The sequence below is a fragment of the Pseudopipra pipra genome, chromosome 4 (assembly GCF_036250125.1).
Source record: "Pseudopipra pipra isolate bDixPip1 chromosome 4, bDixPip1.hap1, whole genome shotgun sequence".
Classification (NCBI taxonomy): domain Eukaryota; kingdom Metazoa; phylum Chordata; class Aves; order Passeriformes; family Pipridae; genus Pseudopipra; species Pseudopipra pipra.
Genome location: NC_087552.1, coordinates 13,453,744 through 13,478,797, shown reverse-complemented (window position 1 = coordinate 13,478,797; position 25,054 = coordinate 13,453,744). Strand labels below are relative to the sequence as shown.

Genomic DNA, 25,054 nt, shown 5'->3' with positions numbered 1-25,054 from the left:
TCTTCTGAACCAACTTCTCTTTTTACATTAGTTCTGGCAAAGCTTCTCTAATTCTTCACTTTTTTGTTTTCATTAATTCCTAAGGCCTTTTATAAGACATAAGACTTTTGGTGCCGCTTCAGAACTGTTAAGAGTAAACAGCAAGACTCATCAAAAACATTTATTCGACCTTGCATTTCCTAACACAACACAAGTCAGATGCCCTGGAAGCTTCAAGTAAACAAAAAGTATCTTTATACATAGAATTTTCAAATTGACACAGAGAAAAACAATCCAGCTCAGCTAACAGATGTCAGACATACTTTGTTTGTGGAAAGCATTCAGCTTCCCCAGCAATAATCTGGTAAAGGAATTTCGACAAAACACGTACAAAACACACCAATGCTTACAAGCACCAACTCACTTTGCTTCTTAGGATGATGAAATTTGCCATGTGCTTCAGCAAAACGAAGAGGAAAATTGCTAATCCAGTTGCTATTTGTGACTAGGCATTGTAATAGAGCAGTATCATCTACCTACCTTCCGCACCAAGGCCTGCCGAAGAGCCTAAGCACAAGGTATCTGGATATCAAACATCACCAAGTGCTTTTTGTTAAGACCTGCAAGAAACCTGCAGGAGCAGCTGGCTCATTCAGGACTTCAGATCATCACACAAATAACTGCAGCAGGAGCAGAGAGCAGCAGCAGGGCTCCTCTATTCCGCACCGAGAGCTAAGTGGAACCACAGCTGACCTGACGACTTCATCGCTGGCTCGCTGCAGCCCTCCAGGGTCAGGCCACACCAAAGAGATGTGGACCATAACTAATAAATAAACAAAAGCAGCTAGAACTTTGAAATCTTCTCCACTTTATACAAATAGAGGAACAACTTCAAGTGATGCTTTCACTCACCAAGTACTCGCAGTTGTGTTTCACCAGGAACAAAAATATGCTTCCGGCATTCCGGCTCTCTGCTAAATTAGATGCAGATGATGAAAGGCTTTTTCCAAACATATGGAAAGACAATGCAGCTGAAATCTCAGCTAGGCCTTCAAAGATCCTGTACATAAGGCATTAAGCTTTCTACAACACACAAGGAATCTAGGCAGTAACTACGATTTCATTTCATAGGGTGATTTAGCGTGGTATTACGAGACAGAAATGTTAAAAGAAAGTAATAAAAGCCTTTCATGTACCCTCAAATAAAGTCAGATGTTCATATGTCACGTATCTGGACAACCTCTGCTTTCAATGGAAGCCTGATCTCCACTTCAAAGGGAGGAAATTAGACAAAAGGGGAAAGAATGTACACCTCTCAGTACTGGCAGCCCCAGGAAACCCAAGACCAAAGGACTAAATCCATCACTTTCCCAACACCCCCAAGACAGACAAGCCTACAAGATATTTAACCAGGAGAGAAATTGAAAGCACGAGCACTTGCAGTCTCAATCTCAGCCACCAATACATAAACCTTGCTCATTCTGTTATTTGAATAGTCACAGCATAGAAAGGATTCCTCTCTTTATCCACTGCTAATAATACTTCTGGTTATTGCTGTGAAAAGGCAGCATTCCCTCCACCACGTGTAGGTGGCTTTGTTTTTTTAACTGGTGTTGCAGGCAGGATGTATGTTTAGCCTTCTCAGTTCTCAGTTTGTCCTCAAATATCAATGTAACATGGACTGAATCCAAAACGTTAAAAGCACAGAGTTAAACCCCAGCTTCCCAGTTTTTTTCCCCTACTCTGAAAATATTTCTACACATTAGAAGTTACTTAACAGTGAACAAATTCTTCTGAAGCTCCATCCTTTGGTACATAGTTTGATAGGAACTAGTTTAATCAGTAAGCTCTGCAGTAAGCAGTTTTGACACTGGGAATCAGGATGTGAATTTTTCATGTGATACCTTGCTCTAGTACTTGCTGATTATTCAGAAATTTGTCTACCCATGGTACGAGTTGATGCTTTAGCCCCTACACAGAATACATTTGAGACTTCTACAAAGGGCCAGCTATTTCTGGCTTCGGTGGCACAAAAATCTTGTGAACAGCCTGAAAGTTCAACCATTACCACTGCACTTCCAAGCACACACACGGTTTGGTATTCAAATAGTGTCAAATATTTCTTATCAGACATATAAACACTTCAGTGGGACAATTCACATGCCCAAAACACATGATATGGCTAATATTACTGACCTAGCCATACAGGTATCCTGTTCACATTGATACAGATTCCATATAGCTACTGAAGGAGTTGCATAAGTCTACTTTGTAAGTTTTAGAGGGGAGGCTGGGAGGAGACACAGCTGGGACAGGTGACCCAAACTGAATAAAGGGATGTTCCAGACTATATGACATCATGCTCAGTATATAAAGTGAGAGGAAGATGGAAGAAGTGGGGGATGTTTGGAATGATGGTGTTTTGTCTTCCCAAGTAACCATTACACGTAATGGGGCCCTGCTCTCCTGGAGATGGCTGAAAACCTGCCCACCCACGGGAAGCAATGAATTAATTCCTTGTTTTGCTTTGCTTGTGCGCATGGCTTTTGCTTTCCCTATTAAACCATCTTTATCTCAAAACACAAGTTTTACACCTTTATCCTTCTGATTCTCTCCCCGATCCTGCTGGTGAGGGAGTGAATGAGCAGCTGTGTGGGGCTTGGTTGACGGCTGAAGCTAAACCATGACAACCAGCAAAAATACAATCTCTGAGAAGATGGCCAGCCTGTGAGGTACTGTTAAAGGTACAAGCTAAATTCATTTGGTGTGGAGGGAGAAAGTCACTCTAAGGTGAGTTTTTACAATAGTGTTTTAAAGAGTATGCTCCACAGTAGCATGAATTGTACCACAGATGAGACCTCCACTTACAGTCAAAAAGTTATTGCTTTACATTTCTGTTTCTGGGATACTCTGTTATTAAACAGACATATGAACTTTATAAAATTCCTTGGTCTATAAAGCAGGTGCAAATTACAAGTGCATTAAAAGGCAATGCTCAGCTCTACATATTTTGCAACGGATAAAATAATACAAAAACCCCAAACCTCGATCAGAGATGATGGTAGTGTCAGATGGCGACAAAAACTGTACTTTGAAATGGCATATCTATCAGATAACATCATCAGGATGGGCCAATTAGTCACTTTCTTCAACAGATAAATTCATTAATTAATCGGTCCAGTACGACGTTCCTGTTTATGCAAGAAATACTGCTCAGTTAACCTGTAACTTGTATCATTCACATATTTGAGATGAATTCATTTGCATAAGGAACTGGTATGAATCAAAACAAGGTCAGTAATTTCCCTTTCTCAGGTTAACTGAATTCACAGCTCAGATGAGGAATTACAAACAAGTATTTGTAGGTAACCTAGCTTGCCATCATGCAACTCTTTTACTGGTTCACAAGACAAGGAAATAACCAGAACCCCTTCCTGGAAAAATTTAAAGAGAAACAAGTTCTTGAGACACACTACCTCTTTGACCTTGAAATGCTCCCCTAGTAACAAGTTAAGGAACTGGCTAATCCTTGACCAAAACTAAGCAGTGTCTCAGCATCCAAAATCCTGTACAGGCCATATTTTTCAAAACTATTAATTACCGTGACTGGCTGAAGAACACAGTCAGTATTAATGCTAAGTGTAAGTCAGAGAGAGCTAAATCACCAATAGAACTACTTAATTTTCGACACTATTATCACACCACTGTAGATTGCACCAAAGCCATCCCTAGGCTTGACATCAGGCAGTATTTTCTTTTGGCAGAATGGGACAAGATCCAGCAAACAGTTTTAATTTCAAGTTGTAATATTTTCTTTAAAATTATATTTTGTCTTTTACTCACAAAGCAAATAATTGAAAAATTTCACTTGGAACAATTCACATTGTTCTTTAAAGTTTGGTGAACAACCTATAAAGCTTGAATATAAAGCTTCTTTTTTTCCCAACTGTTTTTAATAGTTTTTGGGTGGGGTCAGTGGCTTATTTTTTAGCTATTCAAAAAGCATTTTTAATAACTAGTATGAATGGGAAAGAGGCCTGGGTTCATTTTCTGGATCCAAGAAACTGCAGGTGGAAGAGAGTGTGTGCAACTGCTTTCAAACCATTCCCTTTTGCCCCGCTCCCTTCCTTACACAATACTTTCGTAATTTTACCTCAGTTTATTTTCTTCTGCTCAAAACTGGAAAATGAACATTCCCTTTGTAAATATTGTGTTACAAGCAGAATACGTTCCCAGGAATTTACAAGGCAATTATTTAGTTACTATTACTTTTATCCAGGCTCAGTCACGCAGCTTTTCCTGCACAAACACCCGTACAGGTGATCCAAACATAACAGTGGCACAGCTGTGCAGCTCTATTGAGCCTGTAACAGCTCTGCACCTGGTTCAACAGCTGAGAAATGTAAGGGATGTAGGGCAAAGGCTGTCATGAAAAACTCTACCTGCCCCTCTCAAATGGTGGTGGTGAAGCTAAAACCAGTCCACATACCGTCCCTCTCCTTCCTAAGAGACCTGTACACTGTAAAGAACAGCAGGAAAATGCTCTGGTCCACATTAAATGGTTCATTTTCCCCAAGAAGGATAATGAGCTAAGAATGCACATTTTTTGGTAACAAAAAAGCCCTGTGTGCTATCCCAAGAGGGCATTTTCAGTTGCTGGTCCTATAATAAGGCTGACAGTATCCACCACAGCCACAGGCACACAAATTTCTGCAGAAAGTGGCATAAGGGAGGTCCACATCAAAAGTATTTTGTGGAGGAGTTTTCACTGAAAAACAATGCACATGAGGGGGAGAAGAGATCACACAGAGCAATATGGCCATAACCTCTCCATTTTAATCAGTTTTGCAACCCTGAAAACATCTATCAACTGTTTTGTAGGAGGAGTCTGAAAAAGGCATTAAAGAAAAGCACCTAACTGTCCCAGAGATATTTGCTCTGGACTGCTAATTCTGCAAGGTACCAACAGAAAATGAGAACGGAAAAGGAACTGGGAACCACAATCTGAGTGGTAACTTTAGGGCCAATTACAATCTTTTCAATCCTGAAGCCATCACAAAGCAAGGACAAGACCACCTCTGAAGAAAACTGTTTTTGTCAGGGAGATAAACAAAGCTAGTTACCAATGTATCACTGACTCTACATATCCAGGGCCTACAGCTGTTGTGCAAATACACAGAAATAACACAAGACAATTCAAAATCTAAAGAGAACACTGCAACCAGCTCTTAAAATCTAGAAGATAATGAGATCCTGGTAGAAAAAGAAAAACTGTCAGATGGCAACTCTTTGCAGTATTACAGAAGCAAATTTTAAACAGAATTTTAAATGAACAACAACATAAAATAAAAAAGGAAGTAGACATTTATCATGGTGATCACGAAGTTGATACCTAATAATAAATTTTTGTATGTGATTTACTGACAAATCCAGGTACAAGCTCATGTACACACAGCAGCTCCTGACAAGATGAGTAGCATTATTTTAAAGCTGTTAAAAGTGCAATTATGACTGCATTCCTACTAGACAGTACAGAACCCTAGACTTCACACTGTCAAGAGAACTCCCCTGACCTTTTCCAATATTTTCTCATATCAAATTTGAATCTGTATCCTACTTTTCATTTGAACTTCTCATACCAGATAATTTTAATATCTTGAAAGTCAACACACAGTATATTATTTGTTATAATAGACATCATTTTCTCAAAGTCAAGCACTGTAGTATTTCAACTACAAAAAAAAAGATTGAACTGCTAAGCTTCCACTACTGGTTAAAACTACATGGAAGAGTGCTTTCTGATGGGAAAATGTTTTGGGAAGACATTTTCAGTACAATATCCAACTGGAGTGTTGCACAACTCCAACATATAGGAAGCCAATCGCAGGAAAAGGTGACACGCAGACACACTTAACAATAACTCTTTGTGCAGACAGAACTCCAATTCAATTCAGAGCAGATGCTGAGGGGAACCTGACCACATCCCTGTGTCACAGTTTACATGAAGGACTAAGCCAGAATTTATCCTGTGAATTACTCAACTGTGAAGAACACAAAGTGAAAGGAAAAGAGGAAAACAGATGTTGTCACCACAGCTGATAGACAAAGGAAGTCTAGACACATCTGGATATTATGAAAGCAAAATATTTTAAACACGACTTCCAGTTCCTTCTCTCTGGCAAATATGCATTAGATGTGCTGAATTCTAATCCCAAGTTATTTGAATTGCACTTCAGAAATACACACACACGCAAAAAAAAAAAAAACAACCATAAAAAAAAAAAAAAAGAAGGGGAAATTTCTGCTGGTAAAAATCCCATGATAAGCAGCACAGCACACAATTGAACGAAAAATCAAAAACAATTCTAAGATTTCAACACGGCCTCCCAGAACAAAGCTGTTTTTATCATCTTTATTATGGTTCACTGGAGAATTTTACTTGCTTTTTCCTGTAAGGAAGGAAGGACATAAGCAACTCTTGCAGCAGTGTGACGTTTTCTGAGAGATGGCTGAGGAATCTGGGGTTTCCCAAAAGCTATCACGAGTCTGGGACCTGGGGAACATCCTGGCATAATTCACCTCACGGCCCAGATTTTCAGAAGAACCTACCATTCAAACAGCCAATTCAAGCTTGACTCTGCAAAGCAAAATCTTAGCAAGCTGTTCTAGCATCTCTGAAAAAGAGGCTTGGATGGCAGTAATTTGGAAGTGATGGAACAATTTGCAAAACTCAGACTTTGTCAAAACTGTCTTCTGAATTTTTCCCTCCTATCCTAAGGCAGTGAGGTGATTGCTCTTGGATAGAAACCTGCCTTTAAGATTTGTAAGACGAACTGATCCTCAGGAGAACTGCAAGAATCACATTTGATGGACAGAATAAACAAAGGCGACACTGCAACTCCGGCCTATTTCTTGCAAGATTCACATTTGAAAAATACAATTTGCCTTCTCTGATAAAAATAGCCCCGATGGAATACAGAGTAAACATAGATCTCTTTCTCCATTACAGCTCCCTAACAGTGGTAATATATGACAAGCTATTTGCAAACTTGCTTTCCAAATCAATATGGAAAATAATACACCATATCAATACATCACCAACTTGTTTACCAAGTTCAGCTTTTCTCCACGGGAAACAACAAAGAGAACTTGGCAGACATTCAGGGCAGAGGAATGGAGATGAGCATTTGGTTGTACTGACACCCTGACAGCCAAGAACATGAAACATTCCACAGATGTTTGAAGGGTGCAAACAGCAAGGAGAAAAAACAACTTAAAGGGGGAGATGACACAGATCAGCTCACTAGGGCAAGCAATTCAGCAGCTCCATGTACTCATCAGCAGAATCACTGGCAGCAATATAAACCACCAAAGTCACCTTCCCACAACATGCTTAAGGGAGTAAATAACCCCTTATTCAGAGAACAAAACAAGCACTACTTTTCTGCTGCCCAGCAAAAGCCTCCAGGAGTTCAGTGAGGACCACTCCTGCATCAAAGCATTTCTTCAGAGCCAGAAACAAACGTATACCATTGGGCTCAAATTAGGCTTTTCCACGCTTTACGCTTTCAACCGAATTTGTACTAAAAAAAAAGATGCTCTGAATAGTATTCAAACACTTTCATCATCCTGATGACAATTTCATAAACCCAAAGCTGATAATAATAATGCCACTAACCCTCCCACCTAATTAATTCCACTGTATGTGAAGAAATCATCCCATTTTTACAGTTTTATATTATATGACATCATCTACCATGACCAGGTCAAACCCAAAGATTTAAGCATATGAACAAACCTATGAACAAACCTATCATTAAAAAACCAGCAGTAATGATGAAGCATTTTTACCTGTGAACAATTAAATAAATTTTTATTCCATGAACTGCATGACTTTGCAGGAAGTTTCCCTCTTTCAGACTGTAGATTGTCACAGACAAGTGAAATTACCATAAAACTGTATTCCACATTTTTCAACTCACTAACTTTATACTAGACTTAGATAACTAAGTTTCCTGATTCTTGTCATACCGGTATGTGTTGCATTTTTCTCAGCAATACTTTTTCTGCCCTTTTTGGGGGGTTTCAGTAGATATTGAACACAACATAAACGGAAGCCTTTGCTTGGGAAAAAAATTACATCAGCTACCAAAAGCTCACAGCAGATGTATCTTCAGGTAATGAACCAGATCCCTCATGCAAACAGAATGTCAAGACATTGTCAGCAACACTTAGGATAACAACAACAGTAATAAGTCCAGTGGTAATATCTTTTTTGAAAGGAAGACGTGTCAAAATATATTGGTAAAATAGTATGGATTTGGAGCTGCTAATATTATCTTCTACAGTAGGTCAACCTACTGAACAACAGTAAGTCCAAAAAAAAGCACAGAAGGCACATTAATATCCACACTTAACTGTTCCCCGTTTTTTGCACAGGAGTTACTGGGTTTTCTAAGGTCTCTGGCAATTTTTAAGAACCTGTATGGAAGGCAACGTGGCAAACTGCAAAATATACTGCTACAGAGAGAGGACAGGAGATGATCAGTGGAAAGGACCCACAATTCCACCACATCTCATGAACATGCCCACCCTAAATCTGTTAATGAAATTCTCAGAGCCCTCTCCTGTGTTAAACCTGTGCCATGACACTACCTGACTGAATGCACACAGTAACGAAATGTTATTTCTTCTGGTCCGTTGTACACAGAGACTGCAATTACAACCAGCTCTCAGCTTGTTCTTTGTCATCTCTAGAGAACGTTTTTCATTTGCCAGCCCTGCACACCCACAAAGGGGCCAGTCAAAATCTGGATGTCAAAAATTTGCTCTTATTAGAGTATGTTTGTATTCAGCCGTCACACAATCTTACAAGAGTTCACTGTATCTTGATAACAACTAAAACTTTTGTGATAAGCAGCTTGTCCATTTTAGCTTAAAAGAAACCACCACAAAATTAGCATAATTGCAAGAAAGTCTAAGTTATCCTGAAGACCTTCATTATAAGCTAATTATTGAGAAACGACTGAACCATTCATAACATAATTTCTAATTTTTTTAAGCTTAAACCTATTTATATGGCTTTTAAAATACTGCAACATAACCTAAGTGATAACAAGAAATCATGGATGGCTAACTAAAAAGATGGGGGACTCATTTTCATCGCTGCTCAAAAAAAAGCAGGAGTTTCAAGTTCACCATTACATCTAAGAGAATTCTCAAGGCACTAAAACACTTAAGATAATTTGTAACTTACTTTATTTAACTTTTTGTTCCCCCACCCCAAATGCTCAAATTAATGCAGTATTTCTGTAAAATATCAACCTAACCTATTCAAAGTTTTCCCAAGTTCTATAGCAAGATAAAATTCCGTATTTTGCTTGGTTGTACTTGATGTCTGTGACCAATAACACCATACTACGGTGCCTGCTGACTCATGGAGAGAATTTATTTTCTTGCAAGGGACCACTTGCAAATTGTCCACATTTAATATCTCCTTTTCGCAAATGCCTTAAAAAGTTTAACAGCAGTGTAGAGGCAGATGTTGATGCTACTAAATGTCATAAAGCATGACTATTAACAAGAAGCAAATACACTAAATGCCAGCTTGGGTAAGGTAAAGCAAAGTGGTGCAAAAGCTTTCTTCCCCATTTCCTAACTTCACGGGAAAGTACTTCAGTATTATTCTCCCATCTCTAGAACACCTAGCATGAGAATTTTTTTCAACCCTGATTTACTGTTTCACAAAATTCATGACAATCAGCCATTCTAATGTAACAATGGAGCACTAAGGCTTTAATGAAAGATGCTACTTAATAGTAAAGCATTAATTGTTTTTAATTCCAGATGTAATTTAAAGCAATAGAACTGGCAATTTTATATGTATATATAAATATATATATATACATATATATATAAAAAAATACATATATATATATATATATGCTCTGCCATATAAGATATTAAACAGGGTCAGTTAAAAAAAAAAAATATATTCAGACCACTCCAAGCAATCAGCAATTTCAATCAACAATTTTACCCTGTGTTCTTTTGTCCCAGGATGGCAAATGATTATCTTCTGCCTCACCAACACTGTCTTGGAATTCAGTGACCTTTTTATGACAATGTGGTCAAAAATAATATATTTTCATGTAAGTTTTCAGCTGAACACCCAGTGTTTCTGCAGAGGTGTTTCAGCACTACCACCACCAAAAATACAACAAGTTGCAGCTTAAAAATACTCTTTGAAGAGCTCTGTAAAATTTTAACTGCTGGGTAAAGGAGGAGAAATTACAGGATTGTGTCCTGATTTCCACACTACTTTACTTCTTCCTACCTTATTAGGCTCAAAAATTCTGCAAATTATGGACTAGCCAAGAACAGAGTTTCTTTTTGTTCTGCTTTCAATGAGTCTCAGAACAAACTATTTGCTCATATCAGTTTCCAAGCAATCTGTCTAGGCATCCAAGTCTATCAACTAGAAGAACCATTCAAGCCTGCTTGCTTTTAAACATACCCAAACCAAAAAGCTTGTTTAACAGACCTGCCAGGCTCCATGATTTATTTCTTGACATTTCCAATAAATCATCTTTTTGGTTCTGCGATAGGACTTCAACTCTTCATTGCTCATAATCTATAGCAGATGCCAAAAAGCTGGTTTTGTGTGCTTCTGAAAACACACACACACAAAAATCTACTTTTTCTAGACCTCCAGCAGCACATACAGTTTGTTTTGAGCTCAAGTTTTCATCCTATTTTTTAAGCACAGGTATTACCTTCACACTAATCTAAAGAGGACTTACTTGGCTACCACCAGCTCCACACTTAATATTTTCCAAGTTAGCACCCAAGACTGCTGTACTGTCATACCACAGACAATATTCAACACAAACTGTATGAAACTGTCAGTAATCTCCCCATATAGAGGCGTGCCTGCTAATAAAGTTCAGTAACACGCAAAGAGAAGTCTTCCATGAGAAAGGTGCAGATGTAACAGGAAGTACATTTTTTTGAGTACAAGACTACTTTGCATAAAATGCATACAAACCACATCCGACAGTAGACCTCTGATCCCCAGCTAGGGACGAAAGGAACATATGAATCACTAAGAAACATGACACTGTATTCACGTTACAGTTCTCTATCTGAGATACAAGACAGAGGAAACTGGTCACACATCCAGTAGTGCATCATGTGGCACCTCCAAGGTTCAGGAGAAAATTCTGAACTTTTTCTCAGAGAAAAAAGTACAAAAAGAATAGCAATTTTCCTGCAGCTCAAAAAAGAAACCCCTCAGTGATTAAACTTGTACCACACCTACCATACTCTTTTTCCTGCAAGAGCCATGTTGTATGGAGAGCTGTTGGATATTTCATGGCACTACCAAGTATGACCTAACTTATATTATCTTCATAACTGTGTGGCATCACAGGCCCCAGACACTCAAGTTTGGTTTTTTTCTATACAATCCCTCCAGCCTGACTAAGGCACCCAGCTATAAAGCAGAGGAGGGTATTCAGCTCCCTAATGATGTACATCATAGTGCCACAATGGTGAGCATAGTTACCAGAGCTAACTACTCCTCAGAAGTCTAAGCTTATGCAACACCACAGACTTGACCCAGCTGTGCATTTTGAGCAGCATCACCTCCTACAAAACATCTGTTCTGAACTATGAATGTTTCTTATACACAGATCCCTCCTTTTCCCTCCAACAAGACTGGAGGCTTGGTGCACAGCCCAGCAGCACAGACCTGCCCCTGCCTGAGGAGGCACAACCACCTCTGACTAGTCATTGGAGAAGTAATCAGCTCCTCATGCCACATTTCCACATCACAGCTGCTGTGTCCACAAATTAGCAGTCCAGCAGCACTATCAGACAAGTGGTCTGCAAATTAAATCGGATTTATTCCCTACAACTCTACAGCAACACTTCAGTGGTAACTGCCTGTTTCTCACATCCTCAGCAACAAATCCACAAAGGCACATACGTCTGAAATCTCTCAGTAGCACTGCTTGTATCCCATTATTTCAGTTTTTCCCCTGCCACTGTATTAGTTTGACCTTTTCTTTATTGTTTCATTGTCCTGGGTTCATTTGGTGTTTGGTATAACAGCACAAACTAGAAATTATTTCCTTTACTGAGTATTTCCACCAGGTATTGTACAGCAGTTTTTCATTACTTACTGGACACCTAAGTAAGGTACAAAATACTTACTACATAGTCATATATAGACTAACTATAACTAATATGTTCTTTTGGCTAAGATACTGTTTTCTAGTAGACCTTGTGACAGGAAGTAATGGTAAAACTCACGTTTTTCAGCCTTCCTGTAGGTGCTGGGAGATGAAGATCTCCGCAGCAGCGTCCCAGCAGTGACACCATCAAACAGGATGCAAACATCTGAGGGGAGCCTCAGCATTTAGGATTCTTTTCTAATGCTAGCAGAGGATCACACCTGTGCCGAACTCGCCTTCTGCACTTTTCCACTTGCCAAGGAAAGGTATCAGGAGCTACATGAATCTGCATTGTACGGCAGTGCTGCACAGAGGATTAATCTCATTACGTGATAAAAGAGTCTTGACACCGAAAGTGCCACGTGCTGCAGACTCAACTGGCTGCTTTAGTCCTTTCCTGGTGTCAGCCAAGAGCACTGTGAGCTTTATGTGCCCAGGCTGACAGAAGGCACGTAAGAGGTACACCTGGTAATTCAGCACATACAAACGGGAACAGCCAAACGCAAGATACTTGAGCGTGTCCCTGAAAACCTGCCAAGCCCCCCAGCTTACAGCATCGTCATCACAGCTGCCCCTGCTTCTGCCCAGAAGTGCCCCTCTCCCCTTTGGCCTGGCAGAAGGCAGTATGTGAAGGGACCAACGTGGTTACTCCCACACAAAGACCCTCAAACCACTGCAAAGGGCAGAGCCAACAACCGCTTCTCAGTGTGGTAAAGGCTACCAGTAACAGCCGACCAAATTGGGAGCCAAATCATCATGGCAAGTGGCCAGAATTGTTTGTAGCATCAGTGGTAAAACTTAGCAAATTCTTCAAAGAAAGAGGAAGGGACAGGGACAAGGGAAAAAGGGAAAGGGAGAAAGGGAAAGGGAGAAAGGGAAAGGGAGAAAGGGAAAGGGAGAAAGGGAAAGGGAGAAAGGGAAAGGGAGAAAGGGAAAGGGAGAAAGGGAAAGGGAGAAAGGGAAAGGGGGAAAGGGAAAGGGGGAAAGGGAAAGGGGGAAAGGGAAAGGGGGAAAGGGAAAGGGAGAAAGGGAAAGGGAGAAAGGGAAAGGGAGAAAGGGAAAGGGAGAAAGGGAAAGGGAGAAAGGGAAAGGGAATGGGGGAAAAGGGAGAAAGGGAAAGGGAGAAAGGGAAAGGGAAAAAGGGAAAGGGAAAAAGGGAAAGGGAAAAAGGGAAAGGGAAAAAGGGAAAGGGAAAAAGGGAAAGGGAAAAAGGGAAAGGGAAAAAGGGAAAGGGAAAAAGGGAAAGGGAAAAAGGGAAAGGGAAAAAGGGAAAGGGAAAAAGGGAAAGGGAAAAAGGGAAAGGGAAAAAGGGAAAGGGAAAAAGGGAAAGGGAATGGGGGAAAAGGGGGAAAAGGCAGGCAGGCAATTGTAGGTGACTCCCTTCTGACAGGAACTGAGGGCCCTTGTATGCTGACTATACCCATCCCACAGGGAAGTCGGCTGCCTCCCTGGGGCTTAGGTAAGAAATATTACTCTCTAGGACTAGGAGACCGCCTGGACTGACTCAGCCCTCTGATTATTACCCACATCTGGTTGTCCAGCCTGAGGCTGGGGAAAGTACTAGCCAGTTTATGTGGCACCAGTCCTGCTGGTGACAGACAGGATTCACCTGTCCCAAAGGCAAAAAAGGAGGAGACTTTAATTTGCTGGATGTGCACTGGAAACGCAGCACAGCAGAGAGGAGGCAGTCTAGGAGGTTCTTGAAGTGTGTGGAAGATAATTTCCTGACACAGCTGGTGAGCGAGCCTAGCGGGGTGGAGCCCTGCCAGACCTGCTGTTTACAAACAGAAAAGGGCTGGTGGGAGATGTGGTGGTCAGAGGCCACCTTAGGCACCACAAACTGATAGAGATTTAAGTTCTTGGTGAAGTAAGGAGGAGGGGGTCAATAAAACCTCTACCTTGGACTTCCAGAGAGTAGACTTCAGCCTGTTCACGCCACTAGTTCAGAGATTCCTTTGGGAAACAGTCCTTAAATACACAGGGGTCCAGGAAGGGGGGACATTCTCTAAGAAGGAAATTTTAAAGGTGCAGGAGCAGGCTGTCCCTATGTGCTGAAAGATTAACATGCTGAAAGACAGCAGAGAAGAAGACCAGCCTGGCTGAACAGTGAGTTTTCACTGGAACTTGGGGAGAAAAAAAGGACAGTTTATGACCTTTGGAAGAAGGGTAGAGCACAAAGTACTCAGGAAGAGTACAAAGATGTCATAATGTCACATAAGAAGAAAGTTAGAAAGATGGAAGCTCAGCTAGAACTCAATTTGGCCACTGCTGTGAAAGATAATAAAAAGTGTTTTTATAGATACATTAACAACAAAAGGAGGGCCAAGGAAAAATCTACATCCTTTACTGGATGCAGAGGGGAATACTGTCACCATGGATGAGGAAAAGGCTGAGGTATTTGATGCCTTCTTTGCCTCAGCCAGAAATAATGGTTATCCCCAGGGCAGTCACGCCCTGAGCTGGTAGAGAGGGACGGGGAGCAGAATAGGTTCCCTGCAATCCAGGAGGAGGGAGTGACCTCCTGTGCCACTGACAAGTCTATGGGACAGGATGGGATTCATCCAAGGGTACTGAGGGAGCTGGTGGAAGAGCTCACCAACCCACTCTCCATCATTTGTCATCAGTCCTGATTCACCAGGGAGGTCCCAGATGACTGGAGGCTGGCCAGGGTGATGCCCATCTCCAAAAAGGGTAGGAAGGAGGATCTGAGGAACTACGGTCCTTTCAACCTGATCTTGATGACCAGGGAGGTTATGGAAGTGATCATCAGGACAACCAGGGAATCAGGTCCAGCCAGCATGGGTTTAGGAAAGGCAGGTCCTGCTTGACCAACCTGATCTCCTTTTATGGGCAGCTCACCTGCCTAGTGGATGAGGGAAAGGTGTGTAGTATACCTGGACTTCACTAAAGCCTTTTATACTGCCTCCCATGGCATTCTCCTGGAGAAACTGGCAGTCCATGGCAGTCCCAAAGGCTCAGAACTGGGGCCAGTCCTGTTTAATATCTTTATTTGGATGAGGGGATCAAATGCACCCTTGGTAATTTCACAGACAATACTAAGTTGCGCAAGAATGTTGATCTGCTGGAAGGTAGGAAGGCTCTGCAGAGGGATCTGGACAGGCTGGATTGATGGACAGAGGCCAGTTGTATGAGCTTCAACAAGGCAAAGTGCTGAGTCGTGCCCTTGGGTCACAACAACCCCCTGCAGTGCTACAGGTTGGAGAAGAGTGGCTGGAAAGAGGCCCAGCAGAAAAAGGCGTGGAGGTGCTGGTCAACAGCAGCTGAACACGAGCCAGTGTGTGCCCAGGTGGCCAAGGCCAACGGCATCCTGATCTGTATCAAAAATAGTGTGGCCAGCAGGACTAGGGAAGTCATTTTACTTCTGTACTCAGCACTGGTGAGGCCACACCTTGAGTGCAGTGCCCAGTTTTGGGCCCCTCGCTGTAAGAAAGACATTGAGGAGCTGGAGTGTGTCCAGAAAAGGGCAATGAACCTGGTGAAGGGTTTAGAGAGTAAGTCCTATGAGGGGCAGCCGAGGGAGCTAGGGGTGTTTATCCTGGAGAAAAGAAGGCTCAGGGGAGCCCTTATTGCTCTCTACAACTGCCTGAAAGGGAGTTGTGGCAAGGTGGGGGTTGGCCTCTTCTCCCAGGAAACCAGCAACAGGACAAGAGGTCATAGCCTCAAGCTGCACCACGGGAGGTTCAAGTTGAAAATCAGGAAGAATTTTTCAGTGAAAGGCTGATTAAGCATTGAAACGGGCTGCCCAAGGAGGTGGTGGAGTCACCATCCCTGGAGGTGTTCAAGAAACAACTGAATGTGGCACTTGGTGCTATGGTTTAGTTTGCATGGTGATGTTCGGTTAAAGATTGGACTTGATGATCTTGAAGTCTTTTCCAACCTAAATGATTCTACTAAATGAATTAATAGCTGGCTCATTACAGGACAGAATCATCACAGTGAATATAATAAGCATCCTACTATTAGCATGTTGAAGTCAGTTATATTTTTGCCCTGGCACACATTACAATACATGTAAAGTATTCCTAATGTTCAGAACTAGACTACTTTTTCACAGTTTGTCACATATGACAGGAAAGAATCTCCCTAACCATTAAGACCAACTTCTAAAACCCCATGGGAGCCAGCAACACAGTTACTTTTAGACACTGACAAAACACCATCAAAACAGCTATTTTAATATTTCCCCTCACCCCCAACCCAGTATTTCCAAGACTACTCAGGAACTCCTTACTCTGTTAGAATTTTCTTTTTCATCCCAGCACACCCATGGACAGTTTACACTAATTTACTTCTTGCTCTGTCCCTGATTTTTACCCACCTGACATATTTATGTGCCAAGATTAAGACTGCTATCTCATTTTCACAAAATACACAAAGTCAGGTCTGATTTTCTCTTAAGAAACAGGACTGAAGCATGGCTGGTTAAGTCTAGGCAGCAGACATCACACTCATCCCAGGTTACATGGAAAATTAAACAACCCAAAAGCACCAGGTCCCTTTTGCTTACAGACAAATATATATATATTTTTTTAAGTTTTCATTACTCAAAAACATTGCTTACAACATGCCTTCTTACAGCTTCTTCCTGCTAACTTACTTGTGCCCCCCAAGAGAAAAATCCAACCTAAGAAAGCTGCTGGCATCAAGACAGAGATCTCTATTTATACAAATACATGTTTTCCTAAATATTATTTATTACATATTTCTGACGGATGAAGTTAACTGACTCCAGTTTGAGCCGTGAATTCTCCAAGGAGGGGAAGGGGTTTCACCATCATGCACCAAATATTAATGTTTTGCATTCCAATTACTGTACTGGCTTTTGAAGAATTTTTACCTGAGCTGTATTCTCACTGCCATATAACAGAATTGTATTTGCTTTTTTTTAAACAGTGAATAAATCTGTCTTACATATGAAGATAAGTCCTCAATCTCGAAATCAGTTATTGACTGGGGGTTGGGGAGTGTTTGCTATGATGTTTTCATTCTGAAATTTCACTTTTAGCCACAGGGCAGAGCTCTGTCAGAACAAGCTTTTTGACCAGTACTTTTTCTATTCACTTCTAAACTGAGCAAATTTAACACTGAAGTTGGGTCAATTTGGGTTCCAGCAATGCTATTAAGATCCCAATTTACCACAGGTTCTGACTCTCAAAGACCATTTGCAAAGTTTCCATTTTAGGACACTTCCATTCAGCTCTACAGGGCCTAAGAAGGCCTTGTACTTACAAACATAAAGTAAGAATTCAGTCCTTTCAAAAGAAGGTCCATCATTTATCTCCAAACTAAAAGGCATTGCAAGTTTTCCCTTTCTCCAGGCAGGCCCTTTAATAATTCTCTCTCAGTTTCCTTACTTCTTAGGAGAAATTTAAAAAAAAAAAAAGAAGAAAGAAACGAAACATCTGTGGGAACAGCTGCACAAATATTGTAACTGCCAGAGAAAAGATTTCTTTCTAGCATCCAGGATTTCTGGGTTTGTGTTTTGCAATACCACTTAGTAGTGGATAACCACAGTGACTATCCAGGCATCTAACACGCAATTTTGATCTCAATCACGGATAAGAGGTAAAAGCTCAACACGAGTCCACCACAGACACACAAACACACAGAGAAAACAACCACAAACCCAAACCCTTGAAAGAAGTGTCTAGAGGCTCCACCATATAAAAGCTTATACAGCAAGTAGGCTGCTTGCTCTGACTTCTGGACAATCAAAATTCCATGGTAGGTAGTTTATAATTATAAGCAAATGTAGAGCACAGCTTTTTCCTTCATTGTTATCTCATCTGTAACAACAGTAAGACCCCAAATTACTCAGCACTCTTTCCAAGACAACACTTGGAAATTAGCAATTATGTCATTAAATAAATAGATTTCCAGAAGTCTGTCTTCATCTCCTAGATACATGTCTGTGTTCACGTACTTGTCTTTTGAACTGCAGCAATCTGTTACACTCCAATAGGAATGTAACAGCATTAAGAATGAGTTTTACCGTGCTCTGTGCCATATGTTGATAACTGCATAATTCTTATTTCCCGGTCTATGCCCAAGTAGGTAAAGTGAATGTGAGTAAAACACTATTACAGTAGTAATCAACTAAATTAAAGTAGCTAGTTCTAAATACACATGGCCATGGTAGCAACAAGATCTTGGAGCTACTATACAATGCCCAGTTCATTTGGGATTTACTGTAACGTTTTCCCCCCCAAAAAAAGAAAAGAAAGATTTATCAACCAATTTGGCCATGGGGGGTAGTTGCCACATCCAGCAGATCCGCAGAGTAGGATCTGAAGAATGAGAAGTAAAGCAAATTGCCTGTAGCCTCTGCATCATTATTATTTCTCAAGCAACTCAAGAGGGGCCTTAAGCATACTTTAAGTCACCCTTGACTGTAGTACTCTCCCATTTGCTAAACAGTCATTTAGTACACTGGGGTTGCTGGAGCACAGTAGCACTTCAGCTTCTTCATTTTCCATCTCTACAGTGCCAGCTGTCAAGCTGGGTGTGGAGAGAAAGACTTCTTATTTGACTAAGCTCCAGCATGCTTCAGGGGGTCTCTGCTCCACACATGATCCATTCCTGTAACTCATTTTCCAAATACTCATCCTGTGAGATGGTGCCTACACACATTCCCACAGCACTACTTGGAAACAAAGTTGTGATCTTTAAAAATCAAAAGCACAAAGATCCATCACAACTTGCTTTGCAACACCCACACTTACCCTTCTTTATATCCACACATTTCCAGCTGAAGAAGGTAAGTCTTCATGAAGAAGGTAAGCAATGGTCTGCTGTGGTCAGTCAGCTCCTTTCCATCAAGCTCCAAACAACTTTTTTTCCCCACTACATAAGCAACACTAAAACAAGAGGGTCAAAACTGGACAAATGGATGGCTTCCATGGGACAGAAAAAGCCCATCCAGCCCAGCATCCCCTCTTCAATGTGACTGAAGTAAAACCTCAGAGACAAACAGGATAACCAAGACAAGCACAGAGCAGTACTTTCAGCTAGTTACCCCTCAAAACTGGGTTTTTCCTTTACTAACCTCTGCACTTTCTGGCAAGCATCTTAATTACACCTTACTTGCATCTCATGCTACCTCCTTTCACTTCTTTTGAGCCTGCCATCATCACTCCTGCATACACCCTGGGATTCCTCTATTGGAAAATAAGGGAAGAACCAGTCTCTGCTTACCCACTGCCTGCCACTCGTTAATGCAGCCATCTCATCTCCAGGCTGAAACGTTCCTTCCTGCTGCACTGTTTCCTGCACAGAAGCTCTGCTGTCCTTGACCATTCTTGTCACCCTTTTTAAGACCTTTTCCAGCTTAAGCTGCCAGTTACTAGAACTTTCCTCCCCTGGTGTCACTGTTATCCTTCTTCACATTTTTCTTCTCACAGCAGAGCATGTGGTGGCTGGGGGAGGTTAAAGAAACAGCTAGAAAGGCAGCTTATGGAAAATCCAGGATGCTGCTGCTGGAGCTGAGGTTGAGTCAACTGAGTAAGGATTAACTGGAAGGCTACTTTCTCTGCCTACTGAAGGAGCACTTTCCAAAACATGGAAATAGCTCAAAATAAGGGAATAGCCAACCTATTTTGGCCCAGACCCCACTAACCCATGAAAAAGTATGTTTGGTTCTCCCAGTTAGTGATTTCTAGAGGGATCTTACTGCCTCCCAGATACAGACATATTGATGGGCTTTAGCATTTCACTAACACTTTGTGATTGTTCAATTTGATAGCCCAAGAATACCAGTCCACTTAAAGTTCTATTTTCTTTTTTTTTATTTTTTAAATTCCCATTCTAAAAGGAAAGGTAGACGTGGGAAAAGGACAACAGGAACATACCAGCTGCTTCTTGGAAGTAACATACATGAAAAATGTCTTTGCTAAAAAGCTACTAATCATAATGGCTATTACAGAAAATTGCACAGAACTAAACATAGGAAAATGAAAAGCATTTCATGACAATAAATTATTTACACACTACCAACGAATTCAACATGTGCTGCTGAGGTTTGTCTCATTGAGCCATCAAGCATGAAAGCCCCTCCAGACTAACAAGTACAACAGCAAACAACAGAAGTTTGTTGAAGTTAAAAGCAACGAGCTCGTGTGTTCCTCCAAGACCTCTGGTTTGATGGAGCATGACATTTTCATTAGGAAAGCCCAATGAAACAAGAGCTGAGCCAGGCAGACAAAATTAATTCAAATATTCAACAGACAAGTCAAAGACCATGACCATAAACAAAAAACGCATCACACTGCAGGTGGTTTCTAGTCTCAAAGCAACTATCTTATTTTGCAGTGTAGCCAATGACTTGGAAGAAAAGAGAAGAAGAAGAAAAAAAAAAGATCATGACTGAAAAGCTGTGCAGGTGACAAATACCAAGGAAGCCATTATGTACAAAGAGGAAAGGTGACAGCCAGTCTGTCTGTTTGTCTGTGCACCAGGCTGTGTCTTCTTGCTCAGCAGGTGCACAAGTTGGGAAGAACTGACAGTACCTGAGAGTATCCCCATGAAGGAAAAACTGAAGTCCCTGTTCAACACAACAGCTCCATCTCTAGTGTCATCACGGGAATATTTAACAAGGAAAATGAAAGTATAAAGATCATTGTGCCTCTGGATTTCACAGGACCTCACCCAAAACATTACCTCCAGCACTGGTTTTCAAACTTCTAGAAGCATTTTGGAAAACTGGAAACCATTTAAAAAATGTTGGAATAATTAAAGAATGGGAGAAGATAATGAAGGAGAAACTCCATTTTCCACTTTTACAAAAAGAAGGTAAAGAATAAGATAGTAACTCTAAAGGAAGCAGAAATTTGGATAAAGAAGGCTATTAAACATACAAAGAGTTAATAAGAACCAGAGCTAACAAAGCTGGTGGTCAAAACCTGGCAGTAATGACAATGACAATGATCTGACTAATGACAATTACATCAAATGGATATTTTGCAGAGTATTCAGAGTCTATCAAGTGATTTTCTGTTAGCAAAACAGGATATTTTTCCAAACTATATGATCTAGCTTATAATCGAAGCTAATCAGGGACCCTTATGGTTCATTTTGAAGCCATAATCAATTAAAAACAAAATCGATGTGCAGCTTCACTGCAGTCCTTACCATCCACACTTTGATCACTCAAATGTAACTGGCAAAATGGTGAAGCAGAAGGAAAAAGTCAGGAAACATACAAGAAGCTGTAGAATAAGAAGTTCTCAACATGCAGCTCCTCACACCAAGATCAGACACCTACACTGGTTGCCACAGCTGGTTTGCAGGCACGTTCTGAGGGTACCTACTGGAAGCAAAGATGACAAAACCAGGAGGCTTGGGAGGCATCAGATGCTGGCTGTCCTGCTGAGGTTGGGCTACCATAGAGACCAAAAAGAGTGCTGCTTCCTAACACCATCCAGCTGCTCCTGGGAGCTCATGCACAGCTCCCTGGCAAGGCAGCCTCTTCTGGCTCCCACAGTACCAATGCCACCAAAGGCTGTATGCCCTTCCCACTGCTATAAAGACTGGGATTTCAGCACCATTTGATTACAGCTCTGCAACTGAAGAGCCTTTATCTGCCTCAGCACAGGGTTTGTTGATGTCTGCTATGCTGCTGAAGCACATCCATTTTTGAGTCGCCTGGTGAATGCTTTCAATAAAAAAAGTGCAACCTAATAAAGACTTTCTAAATAAATGCAGGCAACAACTATAAAAAAAACAATTCTAACTTGAAATCCTTGCTTTAGCATAATAATAGAAAGTAACATAGACTAAATCTTATCACTCACACTTTCTAGAGTTTTACATGAAGGAAGAGAATCTAAGCTGGAAATCTGGCCTCTATTGTCTTTCTAAGTTTCTATCCCCCAAGACTAGTGGTGGAGTAAGAAGTTGCATTAAAAGTTGTGTGTTTCCTTATCATCTGACACTATCAGCCACTCACTCACCTTACCTGGAGTCTTCAATATTACAGAAAGCCAAGTTCCACACAGTAAACAAAGAAAACCTATACCAGATATGCTCCTGCAATGTTTTTCTTTGTTCAGAATGCCAAGAGAAGACAACCTTTTCTTTTTCTTCCTGGCTGGAAGTTAATAAACACTCACCCTCTCAAAACACTATACAAGACAAATGTCCCCCCCAATATGATGAAGTGTCACACTCTGTTTCAGGAGATTATTAAAAAAAAAAAAAAGTCATGTCAAGCATTCCCTCTGCCCAATATAGATAAAGCCAGTAAGTAATCATGGCTAGGCTTCACGAATGAAGATTTGGGAAAGGCTCTATCCACATTTGTTACATAGCCAGTAAGTAATAGCTCCAAGAATAAAGCATACTTCCAAAGGCTATCAGGTCACAATAAACACAAAAGAGCCTACAGAGAAGAAAGCTAAAGGTTGCAGATGCAAATCCCTTCAAACTACTCTCCATGAATTTCAACTCCCCTTTTTTTTTTACCACCTACTGTATTTAAAAAAGCCCCAGATATTGAATCAAGCAGCAAGACATGCTCGTGTGCTTTAGCTGCACATGGAGCTCACAGGAGTTTTTGATTCTGGTTGCTTCTGAAGATATGACCTTACAAACTACTCCTTGTGAGGCCATTCCCTTAAAGGGATCTTAATTTCTGTCTTTCTAAAGCCCATTTTCAGAAAAATGAACTTAGCTATAGGGCCATAAAAATGATCTCCATGCACCAGCCTGCAAACACAGGAGAGGCACATGTCTCAAAGAAACAACCCACAGCCTCCCCTTCATTTGAGTCCAAAACCACACTGCCTCACAGAGCAAAGAAGACATGCTTTACATATAGAATCATGTTTTTAGTTAAATTTTCTACATATTTTTTACTTAATTACTGTCAGTTTTTTGGTTGGTTTAGTTTTTTCAGGGTGGACTAAACCTAGTTCCATTAAAGACTGAAAGTCAAGTAAAGAAACAGGGAAAAAAAAAACAGCTGAGAGACAGGACATCAAAGAAGAGGCAGACTAATAACTTTAGATACCATGCACAAAGAAACATGAGTTCTATGCACATTTACTTTTAACATAAGTCACTGTATCACATACTAGAAGATGCCTTTTGCAATAACAAAACCTGCCACAACATGAAAATTTCATGGGACTGGAAACAAGCACTTGACTCTCAATCCTTCCTTCTACCTCTGGCTATAACTCTGCATGTCTTCTTTGAGTATGAGATGCCACTTAAATCCTTTTTAGCTGGGAAAAGATGCTTTGCCCCTTGTATTGATAAATCCCAGTCCCTTAATTCTTACCTCACGCAGAATCCTTTTCCCCTGAACATACAGAAGTTATTGTCACCTTCTAGATACAGAACTACCACACGACTGAAAAACTTAACATAACACCACCTTAATACCTGCTGATCTAATAAGAGTTATGATCATCCTTTCCCAGCAACCATGCCACTTAACACAGACAAAAAGAATTCAGATTAATATTAGATAAATTCTGTGTTATGACATCACTCTGTTACATATTCAGTTAATTTGTTTTCTTATTTCTACCTAAAAGGTACCGATCTAAAAAACCCTCTGCTGTTTATTTCCAGTCATCTGTTGTAAAAACGTTTTTAACATCATCAAACATGAATTATTTAATACTCTCCACCCTGCTGAAATAAGAAAACTCCCAAACTGACAACATACATGCACATTACTGCTAAGAAAGAGACAAATATTACATACCATATCCTTCCCAATGAAGGAAAATGAGAAGACAATTACTCCCTCATCTTAAAAAGAAATCCACTCAGTGGTTCTAAAAATCCATGGAAGATTCCCTAACTCTTTTGTGATTACAGATTCCTTGTTGCGAAGTCTGTCCCAGTGAGGACCTTACCCCTCAAAGCCTGCTACGGACACTTGTGCAGAAGGAGGAAGATTTTAAGACAACCATCACAAACCCAAGACACCCATTAACACGGGGACTGGCAGAAAGCACAAGGGTCTTTGACTCAAATATACTTAAGTCAACAAGTAGTCAGACCACGCATACTCTGCCTGCACCCCTGAAACCAACAGAAAGGGATTCTGTTACGAAGTATTTGGCACTGTCAAGAAATAACAGCACATAACATCTAAAGATGCCCACACACACATAAACACACACACACTCGGCAGACAAGAACAGCTGTCACACACACACACACACACAGCTGCTGCCACCGCTTCCCGGTCTGCAGCAGTAATTTGTCCTGCAAAGACCACACGGTTCTGTCACCCGGACAAAAGCGGCAAAGGCGGCCCTTACCCCGGTGTCGGCTGCGGCGCTGCCCCGCTCCGGCGAGACCCCCGGCGCTGCCCCGGCCCGGGGCTCCTACAGCCCGCCCGCAGGGCCGGCGGGCTCGCCCATACACGCGGCGGCTCCTCGGGGCACGCCGGGCAACAGCGACAGCTTATTTCGGCTCGGCTGCGCTCAGAAGTTTCTTTTCCTCCCGCCTCCCTCAGCCGCTCAGGCGACCTGTGCGCGGGCGGGGCCGCCACCATCACACGGGAGCCCCGCGGTGCCCGCCGGGGGCAGCCCACGGCGGCGGGCGGAGCGGCACCGCGTGGGTGTGTGATGTGTAATGTGTGATGTGTGATGTGTAATGTGTGATGTGTGATGTGTAATGTGTGATGTGTGATGTGTAATGTGTGATGTGTAATGTGTGTGTGAGATGTGCAATGTGAGTGCGTGAGATGTGCAGTGTGCCTGCGTGCGATGTGTATCGCGTGTGCCGTGTTGTGAGGGCTCGGGGCTGGAGCGGCCCGCCGAGGGCCAGCCCTCGGGTTTCGGGTTTCACAGGCGGCTGGG

At 41.4% G+C, this 25,054-nt stretch overlaps 1 protein-coding gene across 1 annotated transcript in view; it reads right to left on the bottom strand.

Moving 5' to 3' along the window:
• Nucleotides 1-24,804, bottom strand: part of ARHGAP24 (Rho GTPase activating protein 24) — a 214,990-nt gene extending 190,186 nt beyond the window's left edge. The window contains exon 1 of the mRNA XM_064651659.1: nucleotides 24,512-24,804. The gene's annotated coding sequence lies outside the window, so the exon portion shown is untranslated. The remainder of the gene's footprint in view (nucleotides 1-24,511) is intronic.
• Nucleotides 24,805-25,054: the final 250 nt, after the last annotated feature.